Source organism: Colobus angolensis, unplaced genomic scaffold (assembly GCF_000951035.1).
Source record: "Colobus angolensis palliatus isolate OR3802 unplaced genomic scaffold, Cang.pa_1.0 Scaffold33, whole genome shotgun sequence".
In the NCBI taxonomy this organism is placed as follows: domain Eukaryota; kingdom Metazoa; phylum Chordata; class Mammalia; order Primates; family Cercopithecidae; genus Colobus; species Colobus angolensis.
Window position 1 is genome coordinate 12296179 of NW_012116599.1, and position 7096 is coordinate 12303274.

Below are 7096 nucleotides of genomic sequence, written 5' to 3' on the forward strand. Positions count from 1 at the left end.
TTTTTTTTTTTTTTTTATTCAGAGTTTTGAATCTTATGTTTTCTAGAGCTGCTCATGTTTCCCCTTCCTCTTTGTCGTTGTAGTATTTGACAGTTGGCTTTTCCATCAAAAACATACTGGCCTTAGGCTGGTTAGAGCAAGAGGTTATGTCTTTTGGCAGCATCTTACCCCCAGTGTTCTCCCAGATGTTCTGCCTAACAGGTTTAAGTGGGAGATTAAATAGTCAGTTTATCTAAACCCTCTATTTTTCCCAACTAGCTTGAGAGGTCTTTTCATCTACTTTTACTCCATGGGCCTCTGATATGCTGAGATGTGATACGGTTATGATTATGGTATCACCTGTTATAGAGACAAAGGGAGAAAGGTCTACCAGGGCCAACGTAACCAGAATGTGAGGAGAGTGGAGAGTCGGTCTCCACTTTGCACAGTTGGGGCTGTTCTCCTCTAACCCCTTTGCTGGGTTTTCTGTTTGGAATTGGCCCCTACTCCTCTCCAGTGCTCTGCTTTTTGAATCCTCCTGTTCGTGTGTGTGTGTGTGTGTGTGTTTTCCCTGTGATACTGGCAGTGGCAATAATTTTCCACCCAGAGAGAAGCTTGTGGTCCACAATGCTCGAAGAATGAATTTCCAAGTATTTGCCAGTGGAAATGGAGCAGAGGCTATGACAAGAATGATTTAGTGTTGCACTTTCAGAGCAATTATCTACTGCAGTAATAAATGGAAAATATCAGCAAGAACCAGGTCGTGGACTTGTTAATACAAGGGAACCGGGGGTACTGTTACTAATTCTGTCCTTCAGTGTATGAGTCTCAAGCTTAGCTGCATCCCAAAACGAAATATGTGGAATAGTCCAGGCAATGTCAATCTCAATGACACAAATGTATTGTGGAAATATTCTCTGATTGATATTAATCATTGCCACAACTCAATTTACATTTTTATTATCAAAATATAGTTGGTAACTCTCCTTAACTTGGGGTAAGGAATATTGGAATAGAAGAAAGTTTAAAGAATTTGATTTTGATGTAAAAAATCACTCAGCCTAAGCTTGGAATGTTTTTGTTATATTAAGTAGCTTACCCTAAGGAGGGACACATGGGCATGCGGATGGCTGATGGTGCCCACATGAAACACTGAGGGAGAAAGAGGCTTTGCTGAGCCTCAGTTATTGTTGACAAAGGATTTAAAACAATACAGTCTGAAGACTTAGTTTCTGTAGATAGAAATCTCCTCTCTGTGTCTGTCAGTCATGGTCCAAATAGGAGACAGAAACCATGCCAGTTCAATAATGTGATAAAAAGAATTACTGACACACTAACCAAAAAAGCAAAAAACCCACACAAGAATGAAGTAGCAATTTCCAGAAGTGCTCTGAGGATGGGTGTTGCTCACCTGGTCCTGGGTCTTTGAGCCCATCATGAAGCTGGTTCTGAGCAGGTCAGAAATGACAACTGGGATCACCTGCAGCGTGGACGCTTCCCTCTACTGGCATCTACTGGAAAAATCCAACAGGATGCCAGCTGGCAAAGCAGAGATGTTTGTGGAGTTCTATCCCTGGTATCACAAAAGCAGAGCTAAAAAGAGCGGGTGTGGAACTGAGAGACAAGAGCTTCCTAACTGGCACAGCCCCTGTTAGCCACTCAGCATCTGCGCACAGCCTTCTACACCTTTGAACTTCTGTCCCACCACAAAAGCAATTATTTGTGCCCAAGAAGATGTAATTAATTGGAAGCTGTTACCCTCTCTCAAAAATGAGGACATGTGAAGCCCACCAGTCACTGTCAATCTCAGAGCTGTGTTGACTCTTCTAATTCAGTTTCAATCCCTTCGGAATAGAATACAGAACAAGAGAATGGTACCTAAACACTAAAGGGTAAAGTTTACTTCCAGAAAAATTTGCATGAAATGATGAGAGAAGAAAATTTGTGCACATAACAAGCAAGAATATGTACATCAGCCCGGCGCAGTGGCTCATGCCTGTAATCCCAGCACTTTGGGAGGCCGAGGTGGGTGGATCATGAGGTCAGGAGTTCGAGACCAGCCTGGCTAATATGGTGAAACCCCGTCTCTACTAAAAATACAAAAATTAGGTGGGTGTGGTGGCGTGCTCCGGTAGCCCCAGCTGCTCAGGAGGCTGAGGCAGGACAATCGCCTGAACCTGGGAGGCAGAGGTTGCAGTGAGCCGTGATAGCGCCATTATACTCCAGCCTGGGCAACAGAGTGGGACTCCATCTCAAAAAAAGAAAAAAAAAAAAAAAAGAATATGTACATCATCTATGATGATCATGAGGCTGTTGGTTATGTATCACTTCCTTTTCCACTGCCTATTCTGTATTTCCTTTGCCCTCAGCCAGGATCTCCACTGCTCAGGATTCTTTTTTGGGTATGGTTGATCCAAACCTTTATTCCTAAGGTGTCTGAATTAGTTGTCCTTCCTTTGTTACAGTCTTTCGTTTTTGCTATTTGTAGAAGGGACCCCAGAAAATTATGGGTTCTAGACAGTTCTCCCTGGCCCTGGAATGTAGCAGCGTTTGTTTTCCCTTGGTAATACACCCGAGTCACTAAACCCCTTGTTTGCTTGTTGGTTCAGTGCCCAGAAGGGCCCAAAACAGCAGGTGAGCCTCAGGGTACGATTCAGTGAGCCGTTGTTCCCTGGAAGCATTCCTCCTTTAAAAACCAAGCCCTCCAAACCAGCAGAACTCCAGCTGAGGGGACAGGTAAGAGGAACCGCTCCTACTTCTATCCCTTGATTCCCGGACCCATGAATCCTGGTTATGGGAGAGACAGTACATGCAAGGCAGAACCTTTGGGGCAGCACCCAAAGGTGGTCTCCCAAGTGGTGCTGTAATAGTCTTCATGAGGCGTTTCGCTCTAATGTTTGTCCAGCTGCTTCCTCCTGCTGAGATGTGGTATGACTGATTACCTGGTCACAAGCCCATTGCCTCATTTTCTTTGCTGTGAAATTTGTTTCTTGATTAAAAGCAATATGGAATACTATGCTGGTGAGTAAGGCATTCCATTAGTCCACGGGTGATCATGCTGGAAGAAGCAGGAAACGCAAATTCACATCTAGAATATGCATCTATTTACATGGTTTACCAAAGGGCAATGGAACTAATCCAGCACCATCCAGTGGAACCTCCAGTTCCTCCAATGGAGCTAATCCAGCATCACCATCACTTTTTCGGAGCTGTGTCCCCCAGCTACCTGGACAGTCCACATTTTTGGTATTTCTCATCTCATGTGATTGCCCATGGGCCCCAGGTCTGCTTTCCCTTGATTGCAGTCTTGTCTGATGTCACTTGAAAGCCTCAGCCAAATCTTGTCCCCCAGGCCTATTTCCATGAGACCTGTAACAGCTCCCCGTCACGATCATTTTGACTCAAACAAATATCCTGAAAAAAAAAAAAAAAAAAAAACCTGTCTCCATTCCAACAATTTGTAGAAGTATAGTGCACTGATGGGCCAGCTGCAGGAGAGCAGGGTCCTCAGGAGGCCTCTGCAGCCCAGCACACTGTTACCTCCCTCCCGTCCGGTGGGCTGGCCAGTGTGGCAGGCAGGGTGAGTGGGAGATGAATAGGAAGCTATAGGCTGTTCCCTTGAGGAGCTCGCAGTCCAGAGGGGAGAAGAGGGAATGCAGCAAATAAAGGCAAGAAGGCCTCCAAGAGGATTGGCGGCTCAGGTGTACTCCATGTGGGCCAAGTCCAGTGGGCAGGTGACCTTCACTCATCTGGACTCCAGAAGTGCAGACATGAGGCCAGCGGGCTTCATGCTGGAGATGTTGCCTATGGGTGAGATTAGTATCATATGTTGTAAATGTACCATTTATTGAAAACTGCTAGACACTAAAATTACATGCATATTTCATTTAAATCTCACAAGAGCCCTGTGGGTTCCCCATTTCACAAATGAGGAAACAGGCAGAGGTTAAGTAACGCAAAAAGTCACTCACCATGTAAGGGCAGAGATGGGATTTGGTTTAGAATTCCAGAGCTCTTAAGCCTGCCACACGGATAGGTTATAGCTCACCTAGTCTGCAAGTCATTATTTTCATTGCTGGGAAAGAGGGCTCTGAATCAGATGTAGCTCCAAAATGACTCCTGCTGCCGCAGAGTGATCCTAGTAGATCAGAGGCCCCACCCCACTGGCCAAGGAGGATCAAGAGCCATGAGCAAGGCAGCCTCCCCTGGGGCCCTGGGAACGGCCAAGAGGGCATAGGGGTTTGCCAGCAAGGTGACATTTTCTGTCCTTTCCCCTAATCCCACACCCTCCTCCTGACCTGAGTATTGGCCTTACCCTAAATCCATGGCATGTAGATTCCAGGCATCTCTGTTCCCTATTTCCACAACCAGACCATAAATACTCCCTTAAAGTCCCTCTGCCCGACCCCGCCCCGGCGGGTTTTTTTTTTTTTTTTTGCATTGTTTATGGAGGTCCCTGGTGGGGTTTTGCATCGTTCCCCAGACTGGTCTTGAACTCCTGGCCTCAAGTGATTCTCCTGCCTCAAGCTCCCAAAGCTGGGGTTACAGGCATGAGGCACTGTGCCTGGCCTTATTTAAAAAAAATAAATAAATTTAAGGTGAGGTCTTGGTATGTAGCCCAGGCTGTATTTGAGTGATACTCCGGCACCAGCCTCCTGAGTCGCGGGGATTATAGGCACGTGCTGCCATGCCTGGCTCTGCCCCAATTATTCTCTCCACATTTGTCCAGCGGGCCCTGTCAGACCCTCTCCGTGAACTGTATGGGAAGTAAAATTCCCACCCTGAGAGCAAAACTTCCCTTTCTCCATCTCACCCCACCTCTTCCTTGTAGTAAACATAGGCAATAGTATTTCACACCAGGGCCTGCCCTCTATCTTGACGTCTCTGTGAGGCGGCAGGGGAGGAACGCTCAGAGCACCCTCTACCTGCCATCCTCCACCCTCTCAGGACTCCAAATGGACAGAGAAAGGGGCATCAAGGTCTTCTCCCCTGTGAGCCCAAGAAGGCAGGTAGGTCAATCCAACGTCCCCCTCCAGGTGACCTTCCTCCTGTCCCTGACAAGAGGACTGTTAACATTGATGCCCCAAGAGCCAGAACCCTGTCCTGTGGCCTCGTGTATTCTTCTTCGCAGGGTCCCAGCCCCCTGACCCCCTCAGGATGTTTCCCAGAACGTGGTGAGAGCCCCTGCAGAGGCTGAGCTCATCTGTGGCCGGGCTGGCTGGGCACCACCTAGCACCAGGCTCCTGGAAGGGCTCGGGGGTCCGGCCTCCCACCCCATGCTCTCTGGCTCACAGTGCCTGCCTTGCCCTGGCTGCAGCCACCCTGGCTGACTCACTGCCAGGCTCCTTTGCTGTCACCAGTTCCACCACAGGTTCACCTCAGCTCACTCCTGCCCCACCCATGGACAGCACGCACACCTCTGTCTCCTGACGAGTTCTCACTTTATCTCCGAGTGATTTCCAAGACCCTTTTACAGAGGACAGGTGGCTGGTCCCTCCTGTGTGACAGAATGGCCAGAGGCCCTGGGAGGAGACCCTGCTCCTCATCTTAGCGCAGTGCTTCGTGGGAGGCTCAGATGGGCAGCCCAGGTCAGGAGTATGACCTTGGAGGGACCCTCCTTCCTTACCACCCCTGGACCTATGCCCTGGCCTCCTTGGACAACTTTACACACACGCATCCCCAGTATCTCCCCCGCATCTAATCGATGTGCTCCTGCCCCCTGCAACACCCTTGGCCAGCCCCAGCCCATGTCGTGCTCATGCCATTGAGCCTGGCACTGTTGAAGGACCTCGCATGCTGCTTCATTGAAAGCCCTGCCATATCAGTTTTGACCAGAGTTCCCGGGGTTCCTCAGATACATGCTTGTTCCCTGCTGTCATGCCATTCATTCCCTGCTGTAGAAGGCCCTCGCCCCACCCTTCACCCTGCCCACCTCCGCCACCCTTCACGTACTGCCTCTTCCAGGGAGCCCCTGGTCCCCTCTCGCCCTAGTCATGGGCACCTCCTATGTTCCCACAGCACTGGGCCCAAGAGATTGGAACCGCAGGTGTCCTTGTCTGTTCTGGCTGCTGGGGTAGGTTCCAAGAAGGCAGGGACCACACCTTCCTCATCTCTGAACAGGCCTGGCATGGATGCTGGCTGCCGAGAACTTCCTGCCAAACAGATTTATAAAATGCCTTAGTCATGGTGTGCTGTTCCACCTAGCACTGCTTCTCACCGGATAACTCATCTCACAGCAAATGAAGTGCAGCAGTGGGCTTGAAGGAAACCTAAATATTTCTCTCTAAAATACTGAGTGTTACATAAGCGTAAAACACTACATAAATAAACTAATTAAAATACTGCCAGTTGGGCGCAGTGGCTCACGCCTGTAATCCCGGTACTTTGGGAGGCCGAGGCAGGCAGATCACCTGAGCTCAGGCATTTAAAACCAGCCTGTCCAACATAGCCAGGCTCTACTAAAATACAAAAATTAGCCAGACATGGTGGCTCACGCTTGTAATCCCAGCTACTTGGGAGGCTGAGGCAGGAGAATCACTTGAACCTGGGTGGCAGAGGTTACAGTAGCCGAGATCGTGCCACTGCACTCCAGCCTGGGCTACAGAGTGAGACTCCATCTCTAAATAAATAAATAAATAAATAAATAACAAATAAATAAATAATAAAACGCTGTGATTGTTGGGCTGAAGAAGGCTAAATGCAGGAGGGCACTCAGCCTTTCCCTCTGCTTCCCTGATGGCAGGACAGCAACTCACAAAGACAAGAGATCCTTCTACCTCCCCTCCAGCTTTCCTGTGTAAAAGCAGAGATGGAAAATTTCCTCAAACAACTCACTCATCAACTCAGAGATGGTGCCAATGGGACCAGGGAAATTTGGGAGCTAACTTTACTCTCTTCCCAGAGTTTTCCTGCTTTTGCAAGACTCTCCCTTGTCATGTCAACACTCTATGATTTATGGCTGATTTATGGCTTTTCGCTGGGGGCGGTGGCTCATGCCTGTAATCCCAGCACTTTGGGAGGCCGAGGTGAGTGGATCATGAGGTCAGGAGATCGAGACCATCCTGGCTAACATGGTGAAACCCCGTCTCTACTAAAAATACAAAAAATCAGCCAGGCG